General features: G+C 45.4%; 1 protein-coding gene across 2 annotated transcripts in view; it reads left to right on the forward strand.

Moving 5' to 3' along the window:
• Window positions 1–18,327, forward strand: part of SMAP1 (small ArfGAP 1) — a 227,291-nt gene that overhangs the window by 61,350 nt on the left and 147,614 nt on the right. The window lies entirely within an intron of this gene.

The following is an 18,327-nucleotide window of genomic DNA, read 5'->3' on the forward strand; positions in this document are numbered from 1 at the left end:
GAAACAGGAGACCAGGAGTTCAAATCTTAACTCCTAAGTGCAGTTTAAATTCTAGTGCCATTCTCCTTGTTGACTACAGTCATGAACCTCAACCTAGAAGACAGTTATGGGACAGCTGCTGAAGACTTAGATTTTGAAATAAATTAGCAGAAAAATTATCCAAGGTCATTGCAGGCACAGAACCCAAGTCTCTAACATGACAGTCCTGTCTCATCCATTGCACCACACTGCCTTCCAGAGTGATTAAACTACTCTCTTAGCACCATAGAATATCAGGGTTGGAGGGGACCTCAGGAGGTCATCTAATCCAACCCCCTCCTCAAAGCAGGACCAAATCCCCAATATTTGCCCCAGATCCCTAAATGGCCCCCTCAAGGATAGAACTCACAAACCTAGGCCAATGCTCAAACCACTGAGCTATCTCACCCCATCCTGTCTCTAACTACTATAAACCAAACTCCCCCCTCCCCCCGAGCCAAGGTTAAAATCCAACCATGCTGATCACCAAGTATGTTGAGTGGCTGGTCTTCAAAGGGACTAACAATTACTTCTGTAGCTCATATAGTGTAGACCTAGGCTAGAGATATGAAGGCCAAAGGGAGGATGTGATTCACACAGTTAAAAGACCATTTTAAAACAAGATTTATGCTTAACATTCCCAAAGAAGATGGCAAAGTAGTTTCCCAAATGCATGGAATGTGAGAGTCAGATGAGCTGCTCTTTTGAAATTGCTATAAAAGCATATGAGGTCACTAGTAAGATTTATTTATTTATTTATTCTTGTGTTAGAGTGCAAGTTTGAAATTGGGGTATCTATTGGAGATGGAAGTGAAAACCTTATGAAGTTGGAGTGTGTTATCAACAGTGCTATAGGCAATACGAAGGCGGAAAACATATACATTCCTTTCTCCCATAACTTATTTCCATATTCTTAAGGTTTTAGGTAGATGGGGTTTGTCCTGCTGTAACCTTTTGGGATAGAAGTTGGGAAAAAGTTACCACATTCCAGGACACTGGGAAGTCCTACCACCTTCTGTGATAGTTGTCATGTTCTCTGATCACTTGATCTGGTCCTTCAGTCCCATCTGTCAGTTTCTGGTCAGTGTTTCTCCAGGTTGAGCCCATTTAAGTTTTCTCTGCATTTCTCCATAACAGATTACTTGTTATCAAATTGGCTTTTAATACATTAATTCTTTGGGTTTTAGGTGACTGTATGTTGCATGTGCAGGCTTGAGTTACCCAACATATGTACTTTCCTTGCTGGGTGTGCCGTTCCTGGTTCATATCATTTTATGTCATCCTGGCCTGGGTCTTCCCAGAAAGTTTTTTTTTTTTTTGTTACAGATGTGTGATTTTTTTACCTCATAACTTCCAGCACAATATGTTACCTTTGTTACCTAATGTCACATCATTTTAAGCAGATCAGCAATTCTGTGTAAAAGAAGAATTGGCAAAACCATGCTTTTGCCGACAAGGCCTTGGCCTAAAGTGTTAGCTCATCTATACTCATTCACTATGTGTAACTAAAAATCATTAAAATATAACTAACAAAGCTTTTAATTTTATCATTTAGCAGTCCTTAATTATTCTATTTCAGTGTTAAAAGTCAGTATATGTTATCCTCTTCATCTGTTTGAGGAGGGGTGTTTGGAGAGCATGCTATGATTCTTTAATGTCAAAATTTCTTAACTTTAAAAATAGCTTTTCATTCAAAGTCCAGGTTTGTTTGTAAATTATTACAAAAAAATTTCACTAGAAGTTTGAATACATTTTGAGTGTGTGTCAATTTTAGAGCCTTGATATTTAGTTGCTTTTAATAGTAACTCCTACAGTACTAAATAGTTTAAGTTTAAAATCATAGGATACAGTTGAATAACAGATTTAAGGCATGGATGTAATGGATTTCTACAATGATCTCGTTATGGAGAGGTCCTAGTATTTTCTGTAGTTAAGGTTAAAAACAATCCTTCCATTATCAGCACAATTTTTGCCCACCTCCACTCTCTTTCAAAATAAAAAGCAATTAGATAATAATATCTTTGTGACAAGGAGTGTGTCTTGTTTGTTGTGAGGTACCTAGCACACTTTTTGGGTACTGTCTTAATTCAGGAACCAGTCTACCACAAAAAAGATGTTTTCACGTTTATGGGATAGCTGGTGTGAAAGGACAAACCTCAAAAAAAAAAAAAAAAAAAAAAAAAGTCTTTCAGATGTGGTCACTTTATTGTACTCATGCAGTTAGTCAACCTCTAATCAGTACCTTCTCTGAAAAATGGGAGCCTCTCCATATCTAGCCAAGTTATATTTATTAGGATTTAAAGACTTGCTATAATTATCAGTAAATGCTGGATCAGGTGATAAGGATATGGGACTGAAAACTGTTTAGGCGCTTCTGTGGCATTTAATAAACGTTGACCTATTTGTTCTCACAGTATACTTGTGAGATAGAGAAGTACTATTGTCATTTTCAAATGAGGAGCTGAAGCACAAGAAGCAAAGCAACTTCTTCCTAAGGTCACACACAAGGTATATGTCGGAGTTCAGAGTAGCACCCTGATCTCCTGAATCCTAGTCCTTTGCCTTCACTAAAACACCACACTTATTCCTGATTTTGGGAGAAAACTCTATTAACTTAATGGAGTTACACTTGTGCAAAACAGGTCATTGACACTGTGCACCCTGGGGGGGTGAGATGCATAAGTATGGGTATATTTAGACTGTAACCTCTTTGGGGCAGGGACAGGCTCAGGGTCTAACTGATCACAGTACATGGGGTTGGGAAGATTGGTCCATAATGAAGAGGACATGTCACCGGTACAAAGTAATTTGGATCCCTTGGTAAGCGCTGCGCAGGCAAACAATATTCATTTTAAGATAGCTAAATGGGAACATATACATCTAAGAACAAATGTATGTCACATTTCCAGGATGGGGAAATCTGAAATAGAATTCGGGGTCAGGCAAACTTAAGTCCTCAGTTCACAAAGTTTTGGATACCTTAATGGGCACCTGGCAAAACATTATATGACAAGAAAATTCACTTTTTACCTTCACATTTCCCTTGTCACCAGATTCTGAAGTTGCTTTCAAAACTGAGTGATATGCATCCAGAATTGGAAGTCAAGGTTTGAAGCTGGTTTACTTTCTGGAAAGGTGACTTTCCAACTCCAGGCGAGTTTTCAGATCTTCAGCAAGTTTCACTCTATTATAGTGGTTGTGTCAGTTTCTCTGTCTCTTTGTGTGAGAAGGTCATGTATCAAAGTACTGGAAAGCAGTAGGTTTTTAAATAATTTTTATTGTACCAATGAATGGACCGGTTAGTGGTGGTCACAGATGGTATGGCAGCAGCAAAGCCATCTGTTGTACTCAGGGCCACAAGTGGAAAGCTGTTGCAGCTTCCCCAGAGTATATAAATTTGGAATACATAAATCTGTTCTACCTTCTTGATTTAGATTAATTTAATTTACAGAGCCATGGAATATGGATAATCCTATGGTTATTTTAAATTTTTGTTGTAAAATGTGGTCATTGTTTTGACACTTGATCTAGAGGAGTTATAGGGAGTGTACAGCTGCTGAAGATTTATTTTCTACAGATTGCATCTATTATAGAGATGGTATTTCCTGTGGTAATATAGTAACTAGCTTTAATTTGTAAGCCTGACTTTAACACCACAACCCCTCTGACTTCTGCAAACTAAACTAGTCTACATGAAATTTATCATATGAGATTACCTGCCACATGAAATTCTTTAGCACAGATAATGGGTTTTCCTTTGAGTATTTGTCTGCGTGCATGCTAGTAGTTATTTTTTGTGTGAGTTCAGAAATTTCTGGATTGTGGTGTTCATTGGAGTGGCATGTTCATGGTCCTTATGACAACTTATCTGAAGATATGTAATGAGGTGCAGCTCCAACTGCTCTCTGGTTCCTTTGTTTCAAAAATCTGATTATTCTAAGACTTGGAAATAATGAAGGGCAGGTTCTGAGGATACATACAGACAAAACTTCTAGAAGAACCATTTTCCATGGTACATAGCTGTTCTCAGAGTATAAGTGTGTGATAGTATGCCATTTCCTTAGCAATAAGTAATGAAGGGAAACATCGCAGATCCTTACGAGCAGGAAAAGAGAAAATGAAATGTAGTCAGCAGCCCATTACAAAATGGCTACTTTAGGGTTGCAGTTACTTGTGTCTGCCAAATTCTAAAGGGCCAGGCCAGAAAGGCATGATCAGAAAAGAGTCTTTTAAAAGTAAGCAAACCTGTGTTGTGGAGTTGCTTCTGGGAAGGGACTATTTTGGTCTTGTGACTTAAGGTAAGAAAGCATTGTATCCATTTTTACCTTTCACTCTAAAGGCAACTTCCAATGCACTAGGTTCCTTTTAATTTAAAGCAGATGTTTTTTATGTGAACCTACTGTGACGTCTTATGATTATTTTGGTTTCAGTATAAAGGTAAAGTTGATAGCGTGAACAGGTATTTAATTTCTCATTTGAGAAATAATTTCTGAAAACCAAAGTATTGAAGATACTATTTCACTGGGTTTCAATTTGTTTACATAATGGACTGCTTATTAAAATTATTGTGAACCTGTCAATCTCAATCACACTCCTTTGTAGCAGCCACAGTATAGTGGTTGTTGCAAGGGATGTGGAATTGTTAATATTAGTCTATGAATATTGATGTGTAATGATTGTATGAACATTGTGTGTGACCTATTCAAGTCAGGTAAAGTTACTATATGACGATGGTGGATTATTAGAATTTACTATGTGACTATTGATCTAACTCAGTGGTTCTCAACCTATTTATCATTGTGTTACCTGGGCTGCAGGTTGAGAACCACAGTGCGCTCTCCCCTCCTCCCAAGACCCCTATGCCTAGCGCCTCCTGCCCAGAGACTCCTCCACAGAGTGGGGCCAGGAGTGGAGCCCTGGGCGGGTGGCAGGGACCCCGCTGTGCAGGGCCACACTGGGCAGCCGGGAGCCCGGACCCGGCCGCGTGGCCTGGTGGCCTTTAGCACATAGCTGGGCCACAGCTGTGTGCTAATTGGGCAGCGTGCGGGCCATGAGTTGAGAACCACTGATCTAATTTAACAGGGAGCTGAAAGAGAAAACAGAAAAGCAACACAATAGAGCTAAGTAATCTTAGCACATTTGAAAAAGTGGTCAAGCTGTTAACTTCAAGGACCTTCGTCTATATTAAGTTGCAAGCTTTTTTGCGAGAGGTAGGAGCCTGGAGATCAGAAGGGCATTTAAATAGTTACAAAAGCCTTCTCTTGAGATTACGAGTAGTGGGGAGCACTTGCCAGAAACTTTCTAGGGCGGGGTGGGCAAACTTTTTGGCCCGAGGGCCACATCTTGGTGGAGAAATTGCTTGCAGGGCTGGGGTTGGGCTGCAGAGGTGGAGTGTGGTGTGCTGGAAGGGGCTCAGGGCAAGGGGTTGGAGCAGAGGAGGGGTGTGGGGTATATGAGGGGGATTAAGGTGCAGGAGGGGGCTCAGGGCAGGAAGTTGGGGTGCAGGGTACGGCAGGGGGCTCAGATGGGGAGTTAGGGTGCAGGAGGGATGTGGGGTGTGGCAGGGGACTCAGAGCAGGTAATTGGGGTGTGGCAGGGGGCTCAGGACAGGGAGTTGGGGTGTGGGGTGCAGGAGGGGTTCAGGCTCTGGCCCGGCGCCACTTACCTAGAGCGGCTCTGGGGTGGCAGCGGTGCGCACCGGGGCCAGGGCAGGCTGCCTGCCTGCCCCTGCCCCGTGCTGCGCCATGCCACTCGGGGAAGCGGCTGGCACCATGTCCTTGCGTGGCATGTGGGGGTGGGGTGCAGAGGGTTCCGAGTGTTTCCCTTGCCTGTGGGTACCTCCCTGAAGCTCCCATTGGCTGTGGTAACCCGTTCCTGGCCAATGGGAGCTTTGGGGGGAGTACCCACAGGCAAGAGCAGCGTGCGGCGCTCTCTGCCCTCCCAGCCCCAGGGGCTGCAGGGACGTGGTTTAGCCACTTCCCAGAGCGGTGCAGAGCCCGCTGCAGTTGCAATCCCATGGGCCAGATCCAATGCCCCAAGGGGCCGGATCCGGCCCGTGGGCCGTAGTTTGCCCACCCCAGTTCTAGGGTGACAGGCTGACACAGAGGCTGCTGAGAGAGTCTAAAGAAGTTGGAGGCCCCCAGATCCAGGGAATGGTAATCCTTAGGGAAAAGCTAGGTATGCTTGCAGTTTTTTTTTATTATTGTTTTAAGGCCTCTTACATGCTTTTGTTCTATCTCAATAAAACAGCAGTTGCTCTTGGAGGGAACATGCCTCCAGGCTCTGACCCTAAATCAAACCTACTGAGGTACTCTTGGTTGGAACCAGTTTGTGCAACCCAGGGCCTGATCTGAGAATGGGATAATCTTGTGATTCCACCTGGAGCTAGATGACAGCTAGAGGTCTGAATCCTGGGAATGGTGTACTCCACGAAATCAGAAAGGGTCCAGTAACTCTAACTATGACACTTTTTTTTAATGTAAAAGTTTAAGGATGCGTTAAGGAGACAAACATTTTAATGCAGTGATTCCTTGGTTTTAACTCCATGTGTTTTATTTCCTTTCACTGGCTGTAGGACTTCACTTTCATTAGCACTAAGCCTCTCCTTATTGCCTGGAGTCTTCCATTACTGAAACTTCTCAGTCATTTTACAGTTAGGCTGTATCTTGTGTGTTTACTACCCATCTGGTTCATGTCTGTCAGGAGCCCGGGTTCTAGGCGCTCAGGCCTAGTGGTCAGATTGGGAGTCATGCCTAGTGGTTGGAGTCTGGATGTGAGAGCCAGGGGTTGACATGGCCAGAACCAGGAAGCAGAGCTGAAGGTCAGAACTGGAGTCAAAGTCTGAATGCCAGAGCCAAAGTTTGGCAGACAGAGAGAGCTGGAGTCAGGAATCAGAGCTGAGGGTCGGAACTAGATTACCAGAAGTCAGGAAAGGAAGAAGCATGGCTGGTTCTGAGGCAGTAGCAAAGCTGGGACAGGTTGAGGACAAGGTTGGGTGCAGGCAGGATCTGGACAGGAGTTGTGGAGGAATGGAGAAGGAGCAGGGCTTGGCAAGATGCAAGCACAGGGAGGATGAATGTCCGTGGGCATGTTCGTTGAGTAGCCAAGGAGCTGCTGCTGAGCTTAAGAACTGGCCTGCTAACTTCGTCAACCAGTCGTGTAGGGCAATCCATCAGGCACCTAGCGGCTCATTAGGGTATCGGGAATACTGAGCAGGCGCAGCTGCAGGACCTTAAGTCCTGACAATGTCACCCCCAAATTTGATCATGACAGAAGTTGCACTGAAGAAACACCTGACCTTTTTTAAAAATAAAACAAACCACAGACACACAAACACAAAGAACCAAAACAACTTAACTGTACAACGCCCCAAACACACACAAGTATATTTGGGGAGTGGGGGGTGTAACATTCAAAAGGGAGCTGTTTGAAGATCTACTAAACTTTTTCTAGGAGGGTAGGATCACCACATTTAATTTGTACATGCTTTACTCTTGTGATGGAAACAGCTCTCTAGATCACAGACTTGGTATTTCTTTGTTCAGAGATCCATTAATGGATTTAATTAAAGTGTCAACATAAATAGTATTCAAAAAGTTTTCCAATAGGTGAGGCCTCATTATTAAACAAATACTACAGTATGATCCTAGTTGTAGGTCTATTACCAATATAATATTTAGATAAGAGTGAAACCTGAGTGATTCTGGAAACATGGTACTGTGGTTCTGTGTATGTCTCCCACTACTTCTCAGATAAAATTTGCTCAGTTTCCAAGTAAAGCTGTATTTAACTCCCTGACCTGTAAAATCAATCTGGAATTTGAAAGTCAACTGTATTCTCCCAGACTGGTATGTTGTTACCAATAATGAGGTTTCTGCCTTTGTTGTGCAACCCCAGCTTTCAGTGATGGAAATGAGAGCAGAACTTGTTGCTGCAGCTGGAATTTAGATGTGGAGGTGTCAGAATAGAGTTCATCTTCCTGCAATAGCTGTATTGGCACTGGAATGCTGACAGCAGTTAAAAAATTTAAAAGAATTTCCGTAAACTAAGCAGATAAGTCTCTGAATCCTCACAGAACTTATTTGTTAAGAGGGTACCAGATTAGCATTTTAAATATAAACTCCAGTTCTTCCAGTTCTTCTTTGAGTGCTTGCTCGTGTAGATTCCAGTTAGGTGTGTGCGTGCAGCATGCACAGTTGCCGGAAAGTTTTTCCCCTAGCAGCACCCGTCTGGTCAGCTGTTGAGCCCCCTCGAGTGGTGCCTCCACGGCAGTGAATATATGACCCTGCTGACCCGGCACCTCCTCAGTTCCTTCTTACAGCCAGTGATGGTCGTTGGAACTATGGTGACTTGCTATTGCAAATGCTCCTTGTTTCTCCTAGTAGTTGTATCATTGTAGTTTTGTAGTCTGGTACTGTTAAGAGTTGTTAGTTTATAGTGTTAGTGTAGGAGTGGGGGGGTTCTCCGCATCCCAATTTTCCTGTTCCCTTTGGGGCTCAGGGCATGCTTCGATCCTAAGGTTTTAAACCCTGCAGCCAAACATACCGTGTGCAAAATCTGTAAAGGGTTTTGTCCCAGGGAGAACAAGGAGCGAGACTTTCTCCTGAAGCAGCTCCTGATGGAGGCAGCTCTTCGTCCCCAGCCAGCTTCGGCATGGCAGGATCCGGCACTGAGCTCCTCCATATGGAGTGCTTTGATCTCCATATGTGAAGCTGTGCTGAGGAAGGACTCTGGGCATAGAGACCCTTGGCACTGGTGCTCCCTGGCACTGAGGCCAGCGGAGGTGGCGCAGCACCACTCCCATTCACCAGTACCACAGAAGCAGCACGGCAAACAGGACGGGCCGATCTCCTGTGCCAAGGACAGCCACCTCGGAAAGCACCACCAGTGTGCGTTCTGGGGAGGAGCACCCGGCGCCGACAGCCCGGGAGACAGCACTGTTGACTTTGGCCCTGCAAGGGGGGGCTGTCAAGTCTGGTGCTCGTGGACTCCCTGGGCCACGTGGTGGAGGACATCCAGTTGCTATCCACCCCAAACATCTTCGAGGCCGCAAGGGACTTAATCGCCCCATGATGGTGCCATGTCCCTGGCTGGTTGGGAGAAGGCTCTGGTACTGCAGCGTGCTACACTGTCTCAAAGCAAGCCCACGATGTTGATGCAATCAACTGCAATGCCACGGTACCAGTCCCCAGCAGGGACCAAGTGGCACATCTCTGATTCTCAGCACTGCTCTCCATCGTGGCACCAGTCTCTAGTGAGGCACAGGTCCCACTCCCAGCATCATGTGTTGCAGCACTACTCGACCTCTTATGGGTGCTCCCGGTAGCAGCACTGCTTCCCAGCACCAATCACAGGTGCAGCTCCAATGGGCACTGCCTTTACATTCCAGGTCTTTGTCTTCGGAGACAGAGTCCTGGTACTCCAGGCGTAGCCAACCCAGATCAGACCATAGGTGTTTGGATGTGGCTGCAGGGCCCTGGCAAGTGCCTGTGGAATGGCTGTTCTGGACCCTGTGGGCATACCCACCTCTCCAAGGACTTCTACTTGGAGGTGTGAGAGCCACAGGTACCTGCAGCATTAATGAGTTACCCTGCTGCTCGGGGTTCTGAAGTGACTCCAGTGCACTCCACCCTGCCACCATCTGAGCCTGCTCCCACCACCAGCGTGGACCCTGGGGTGGTCAGCAGGGAACGAAAGGCTGTGCAGGATGTCCCCAGGGACCCAGAGGGCCACGAAGACCCTGTAACTCCTCTGGCATCATTGTTATCCTCCTCGGATGAAGTGGTTGCAGGGACCTCTGCTTCGGGACCATCCCCCATAGATAGCCGCACCCACCAGGACCTGCTGCGAAGGGTAGTGCGCAATATGGGCCTGCTGGCTGAGGAGGTTGTAGAGCCAGAGGAACCAATGGTGGACATCCTGGCCCTGGAAGGTCCATCGAGGGTGGTTCTGCCCCTCATCAAAACTATATAGGCCAACACAAAGACCCTGTGGCAGACCCTTGCCTCCATTCCTCCAACTGAAAAGGGAGTTGAGAGGAAGCATTTCGTTCCCTCTAAGGGGTACAAATATTTTTACACATACCCCCAGCCCTGCTCGTTGGTGGCAGCCATGGTAAACAAGCACAATAGACAGGGGCAGCAGGGTCCTACCTCCAAATCCAAGGAATGTAACAGCTGGACCTTTTCTGCTGCAAGGTCTACTTGACCTGGGGTCTTCAACTCAGGATTGCCAACCAAATGGCAATCCTGAGCAGATACAACTTCAATTCCTGGAACTCAAGGCTAAAGTTCAAGGAGCTAGTACCTGCGGAGTCTGAGGAGGAGTTCAGGGCAGTTGTTGAAGAGGGCAAGGCAGTGGTACGGACCTGTTTACAGGCCTCACTGGATGCTGAAGACTTGGCGGCACGCACTTGTCCTCCAAGATTACCATGAGGCAAAGCTCATGGCTCCAGGCCTCGGGGCTCCCACCCGAGGTGCAACATATCCTGCAGGACCTGCCATTTGATGGAGCCGACCTGTGTGCATAGCCTTAAAGATTCCAGGGCTATACTGAAATTCCTGGGGGTGCATGCCACAGCCTATACAGAGCCCCTGTCCTTCACGTCCTAGGTACGATTTCTCTAGCAGGCATGGCAGGAACGGCAGGCATAAGCCTTCCCAGCCCCCATCCAACCAGGGCCAGTAGAGTGCTACTTCAGGCTCTAAGCAGGCCTTTCGAAGGTGCGCCCGGGGATGACGTACCAGCTGATGGACCAGATCTTCATCCCTGTTTCCTGAACCATCTATCCCACTTCTACTGTGTTTGGTCACAAATAACATCAGACCGCTGGGTCCTTCGCAGGGTAGAGTGGGATATTCTCTCCAGTTCTGTGCGCCCCCATCCCTCTTCAGGGACCCTTCTCACGAGCATCTCCTCATGTAGGAGATCCAAATGCTCCTTGCCACGGGCAGTGGAGGAGGTTCCTAAAGAGCAAGGGATTCTACTCCTGTTGTTTCATAATCCCCAGGGCAAAGGGGGTGTGTGTGTGTGTCAGTCAGACCCATCCTCAATCTGCAAGGCCTCAATAGCTTCATGAAAAAGCTGAAGTTTCACATGGTCTCCCTGAACAGTTATCCCTTCTCTAGATCCAGGAGACTGGTATGTCGCCCTCGACATCAAGGATGCGTACTTCCACATATCGATACAACCCGTCCACAGATGCTTCCTCAGGTTTGTGGTCTGTCACAAACATTACCAATTTATGGCCCTCCCATTCGGCCTGTTCGTGGCCCCCCGAGTGTTCACCAAGTGCATATTGGTCGTAGCTGCCTTCCTCTGTAGGAGGCAGGTACAAGTGCATTCTTACCTCGACAACTGGCTGCTCCAGGGACCAAGTGGATGCACAGGTCAATTTCGTGAGATCCACCTTTGACAGGCTGGGTCTTCTCCTCAATGAGAGCAAGTCAACCCTGGTACCAACTCAAAGATAGTTTATTGGGCCAGTGCTGGACTCGAACTGGGCCGGGGCTTTCCTGCCGGAGGCTTACTTCCAAGCAATAATGGACATCATACAAGGACTCAGATGGTGCCCCACCACCACAGCAAGGGTCTGTATTAGGCTACTCGGTCACATGGCGTCTTGAACCTGTGTGATACAGCATGCCAGGATGTGACTCAGGCTTGGCTCGCATCAGCCTAGCCAAGTCAGTCACTCTGGACTTGGTGCTCACGCCTCCTGGTACAGGTCCTCAAGTCCCTCTGCTGGTGGCTCAACCCACAAATGGTGTGCAAGGAAGTCACCTTCCACAAGCCTCCAGTCCTCTCTGTCCCTGGTAACGGATGCTTCGGCGCTGGGTTGGGGGCATGCACCTGGGAAACCTTCAGACACAGGGCTTATGGTCCCAAGGCAAACTCTCGCTCCACATCAACATCAAGAAGCTGAGAGCGATCCGAGAAGCATGCCAAACTTTCCAAGCTCATCTGCAGGAACAGTGTGTGGGAGTCATGATGGACAACACAACTGCAATATTTTACATAAACAAGCAGGGTGGAGCCCATTCTTCACCCCTGTGTCGGGGAAGCCCTCCAGCTATGGGAGTTCTACATTGCCCACTCCATTCACCTAGAAGCGTCTTACCTCAAAGGTTCCCAGAAAGAGGTGGCAGACTACCTGAGTAGATCCTTCCACAACCACAAGTGGTCCATCTGCCCAGACGTGATACACAGTATTTTCTAGAGCTCCCCAAATAGACCTCTTTGCCATGCGAAGCAACAAGAAGTGCCGGCGATTCTGCTCTTTCTGGAATCACAGCCTGGGCCTCCCCTGGATGGATCATCTGCTATACGCATTTCCCCCATTCTCATTCATGCTCAAAGTCCTCAGAGACAAGGTGATGGTCATACTGGTGGCATTGGCTTGACCTCGTCACCAATAGTACACCACACTGCTGGAGCTGTTGGTGGAGACCCCAATCGCATTGCCCCTAGTCCTGGACCTGATTACCGAGGATCATGGTGGCCTTCACCAGCTTGACCTCCAGTCCCTTCACCTCATGGCTTGGAAGCTTCATGGCTAAACCCCATGGAACTCATGTGCTCCGAGCAGGTTAGGGAGATCTCATTTGGTAGCAGGAAGCCCTGCACCAGGGCCACCTATCTGCCCAAGTGGAAAAGATTCACAATCTGGTGCGCTCAGAGCAACCCCCCCCCCCCCCCCCCGATGCAGGTGCCCATACTGCTTATCCAGGAATACCTGCTTCATTTGATCACCAGGGTCTGGCAGCATCATCGATCAAGGTGCACTTGGCAGCTATCTCTGCATTCCATCTGGAAGCGGCTGCACGCTCCGTCTTTGCCAGCCCTTTCCTCAAGGGCCTGGGATGACTGTACCTGTAGATTAGACAGCTGATCCCAGTGTGGGACATCAACCTGGTCCTTTCCAAACTGATGGGACCCCCATTTGAACCTCTGGTGACTTGTTCACTCCTATATCTGTTATGGAAAACGTAGCATATTGCTGTATCCCCTTGAAAAAGATTCCATGTGCTTCTTATAAGGTGGTCTTCCTAGTCGCCATTACTTTGGCGAGGAGGGTTTCAGCGTTGAAGGCCCTCGCCTCCGATCCTCCTTATGTGGTTTTCTTCAAGGACAAGGTATAGCTTAGGCCTCACCCAGCCTTTCTTCCAGAGGTTGTTCCCAATTCCACTCCAACCAGGACATTTTTTCTCCTTGTCCTTTACCCTAAGCCTCATGCGAGTAGCCAGGAACAGAGGCTTCACACACCATACATTCAATGGTTGCTAGCCTTTTTACATCGAGAGCACAAAGGTGTTTTGTAAGTCGAACCTGCTGTTCATGTCAGTGGCAAATCGGATAAAAGGGCTCTTGGTCTCATCTCAGAGGATTTCATCGTGGATCACGTCCTGCATCCAGATGTGCTATGAGCTAGCTAAAGTCCCTGCTCTGGCACTAATGGTGCATTCCAGAAGGCCCAAGGTCCCGATAAAAGAAATCTGCAGGGCAGCGATATGGTCCTCGGTTCATGCCTTCATTTCTCATTACGCCATTACCCAGCATGCCAGAGATGATGCAGCTTTCGGTAGAGCTGTGCTTCTGTCAGTGATTCCATAACTCTGATCCCACCTCCAGAATAGGGCTTGGGAGTCACCTAACTGGAATCAACATGAGCAAGCACTTGAAGAAAAAAACATTTACTCACCTTCTCATAACTGTTCTTCGAGATGTATTGCTCATGTCCATTCCAGACCTGCCCACCGTCTCCCTGCCCCCCCCCCCCCCCCCCCCCGTCGGAGTAGCCAGCAAGAAGGAACTGAGGAGGCGCTGGGTTGGCAGGGTCATATATTCACCAGCATGGAGGCACCACTCTAGGGGCCTCCACAGCCGACCCGACGGGTGCTGCTGGTGGAAGAACTTTCCAACGATTGTGCCCACAGTGCACACACATCTAACTGTAATGGACATGACAACATATCTCGAAGAACAGGAGAAGGTGAGTAACCGTTTTTTAAAGATTGCAAGCATTTTGGGTCTACTGTTCTGGGTGTGTGGCACATAGTGCAGTAGAGACCTAATTGGGATTCTAGCCATTACTGCCAAGCAAATAATATATTTTTAGTAGTGCAAAGGTGCATTTAATTTTCTTACTACTGAATATCTGAAAAGCCTGAACTAATTAATCATTCAGCTAAAGAAGTCTAATTGCAGAATATAATTAACTAGAAACAAGTTAAAATTTAACAGGATTTACTTGTGTTCTAAGTTCAGAGAATCTCTTCTCTGTAGATTAACTGTGCATATATAAAATGGCCACTAGAGGGCACTCTTGTTTGGTTCAACTCCTAACTCCACCTTAGGTGGTTAAAGCATTTTTCGTAGACTTTTTTCTGTGGTCTTATGCAGTCCATTTATGGTTTGATAAATGTTTAAAAGATATGTTTATGGATTACTTGGTGTATGAATTACCTGGTTAACACTAGATATCAGAAGAGTTAAATAAAAGGTTGTGATATTTCTGATGTTGCTGGGTTCTTTCTTAGCATTGTTTTTTCAAAGTAACAAATAAAAAAAATAGTATGTGCTTTGAAAACAATGGAAGAAACTAGTTGTAAGCCGCTAATAAAAGCTTTTGTCATAGTTCCTTTATATGCCCATGTTTATAGCTTTTTGTTTAGAAACAGCCATTTGTATGGCTATACTTTGCTCTCATTTAGTCCACCTGGGATCATCACTAGGTCAGTATAATGTCAATTTAAAACTCAAGTAGAATCTTACAAGGTATTGTAGAAACTTTATCTTTATTTATTTTTTTAATTAAAATAAAAGATTAGAATCTTTCATTTCTGTAATGAAATTTTAAAATTCCAGCATATTTTATTTGAATGAAAATTATTAATTAAGTTCAAGGTTTATTGCAGAGATCTTGGCAAAACTGTAAAAGGAGCGTAGGTACCATAAATTTTATTATACACTTTTCACGTGAGAGGTATACCTATTTAATCTGTAATTGCACGGTAGAACAACTGTGCAGTACTGTAGTTTCAATTCAAAGCAATCAGTTTGTCCTGGTTATTAGATTTTATTTCCAGCTAGAGAGAAAAATGAAAACCGTCACAAAGAAAGAAACTGAAATATAGTGTACTCTACTACATTCACTCTGATTCCTATACATTTGGATCTTTTAGTACACCAAGAAACCTTCGTTATAAGGGTAGATGAGCGTAAAATCTTAATTTCATGGAATTTTCTTTAGATGCAAAAATGTTTTGGGTAATTTTTTTTAAAGTTCCTTACTATAATGTCCTGTGCAGAATATCTGATACTCCAGTAAGATCCAAAAAGAACAACACATCTTGCAAATGGAGATTGAAAAGGAAGAGCTAATGAGGGTGGGAAGAGGAGGCTTGAATTGCTGAAAGTGAACTGATTCTAGTTAGACCATTCACAAATCCTTGAAAACATTTACAGTGGAAATCTGACAGATGATGTTGTCTGAAATATGACTGGGGAGGTCTATAAATAGCTCCCAAACTGAAGGCCCTTCCTTGATGTAATCCTGATAAAATTTGAAGACAGTAAGAGAGAGGATCCAACTGATCTCAGTTGCCTTTTTTTGAGAAATGTTGGAAGAATAAGTACTTAATTAGCTTTGTAATTTTTAAAAATTTAAGGAAGCATCAGTTATTCTTGATACTGATGGCCAATGTGTGCTACATGGATTCCGTAACAATATCATTAGTAATCCACAAGTTTCTCAGAATAGTCATATCTACCCACCTGCTGGTATCACTGTCTCCTCTGGGCTAAACATAAATCACTCAACCCTTGCCAAACAACGCTGCATCTGGCTGTTTCCAAAGCTCCTATCACCATAATATCTAGGTATTAGTTTGCCAGTCCTCAAAGAGCTGAACAATCTAGTGGTATCTCAGCCTATGACTTAGGAGTATCCCCTGAAGATTTCAAATATATATTGAATAATAATGGTAGTGAATGAAAACACAGCAGTACCTTACAAGGAAGGTGTGGTGACAGCCCACTGCCTCACTCCACCTTTTGAGAGATTTCCTTCAGTGAATAAGCTTGAAACCACTGAAAAATAGTTGCGCACACACAGGGATTGCAGACTAGTCACCAGCACCTCAAGATCGACAGGTGGATTAAAAACAGGATTAATAAATGTGCAGGTTTGGACTCTGGAAAGCCTGGAGCGCTCTGGATGCAAGAGGGTTGCCAAATCCAGAGTGCTGTGGTGTTGTGGGGACAGGAGAGTAGGAAGTAGTAGGGGAGGGAAAGGACCAGGAATGCCATGGAGACTTCCCATTGAAAGTTTCTGTGGCTGGGTTGGATCTGGGACCATTTAGTGTTGTTCTGCCATGCTAATTCCCTGTAGTAAGAGCTCCTTATGTTAGGTTGATCAGCTAGACCAGTGATCTCCAACCTTTTTATGCCCAAGATTACTTTTTAAATCTAAGGGCAACCCAGGATCCTCCCCCACCCATCCCCCAAAGCTCCGCCCCGCTCACTCCATCTCCCCTCCCCCCATCACTTGCTCTTCCCCACCCTCACTCACTTTCACCGGGTTGGGGCCAAGGGGTTCACAGTGTGGGAGGGGGCTCTGGGCTGAGCCTGAGGCAGGGGGTTGGGGTGCAGGAGGCAGTGAGGGGTTCAAGCTCTAGGAGGGAGTTTGGGTGCAGGAGGGGGCTCCAAACTCTGGGCTGGGGCAGAGTGTTGGAGTTCAGCAAGGCTAAGGCAGGCTTCCTGCCTACCCCGGCCTCACACCACTCCCAGGAAGGGCCAATGTGTCCCTGTGGTAGGGTGTCACATGGCTCTGGAAACACTGCTCCCACAGCTCTCCCCGCCAATGGGAGCTGCGGGGCTGGTGCTTGCAGGCAGGAGCAGTGCATGGGGAGGAGACCCCTGCGCTGGTTGCTTCCAGGAGCGGTGTGAGGCTGGGGTAGGCAGGGAGTCAACTGGTTGGTGACCACTGAGCTAGACTGACAGGCCTAGAGAGAAACCAGACTGAAAGATAAATCATCTTAAACTGTCATTTGCAATAACACATCTTAAACTTCCTTTGTTAGGAAGAGTGTTGGTCCCCAAGATGTTAACACTGAAAGATGGACAGAACTATAGGCATTTCAAGCACTGGTGGGGCTTTGCATTATGAAGTCAGCTTCACTAAGAGTGGACCTAGGATATATACATTGGCCTTTTGTGCATCTTACAGGGTCACAGGTACATACTGTATGTGGCTGGCTTGACCTAGGAGTTAAAATATATTGGGCATTCCTCTCCTGCTTGGATACAGCAAATGTAGTGTCAGACAGCCAAATCTTGCCAAAGAATGAAGAAACAAGGTCACAGTGGACAACTGTTGAATCAGCTGTAGGCAAACTAGAATCAAAATGTTTGATTCCAAGTGCATTGTAATATACTTCAGTTTAAAATTGTTATGCCAATTATGTAGGCACAGTACTTGTATGTTTGGCCTTTTGTGGACTTTCTGATACCTTTGTTTTGACAGATGGTATGCAAATGAGGAAACAAACTTGTGAAGCAAGTGGGCTAATGCTGCAATGTATGTTTATTTTATAGATTATGATGGCCTCAAAAAGTCATTGATCTCTATTGCATTATTTGAATGTGTGATATTGCCTGGCCAATAGTCATCGTTTGTTTAATAGACTTTCAGATGTAGAAAACTCCTATTTTGCGATTAAAAAAAGGAAAAAAAAACAACCCTAACCCACGTTCTGCATCTGCGTCTGACAGATGTGTGAGGGAACTAAAAACAATTTATGTCTAGGAACCAGAAAGCATAGCTGAAATGAGATTTTAAATTATTTTAGTAAATTATGGGGGGACTTACACATAAGACTAAACACTTGACTATCTGGGTTTTAAATAGTCTGTAGTTTGGTAAAAGATTTGGTAACTAAACAATGCTCAAATAAGGCTGAGTGAATAATCCCCCTCTCTTCATTTTATAAATTAATGTGGTAAAGTCAAAATGCTGGATATATCACTGTTTCCATAGCAACAGAAAGTTATAAGCATAAGATTAAATTTACTGCATGATCATGGGGAGTCTCTCAGGTACCTCTTACGATAACACTAGTAGATTCTATAACAAACTAAAACCAGAAAAATACTGACTAAGTCACTTTTTTGTATAAATGTATCACTTCTAGAAGTTTAACCCAGTGTGAAATTTCTTCTTGAAACTACTGAACACAGTATTAAAAAACAAAACCCCTTTTCTGGAACATCATGCACCAACCTTCAGAGCAAAAGCACGTTTCCAGGGCC

The sequence above is a fragment of the Caretta caretta genome, chromosome 3 (genome assembly GCF_965140235.1).
Source record: "Caretta caretta isolate rCarCar2 chromosome 3, rCarCar1.hap1, whole genome shotgun sequence".
NCBI lineage: Eukaryota > Metazoa > Chordata > Testudines > Cheloniidae > Caretta > Caretta caretta.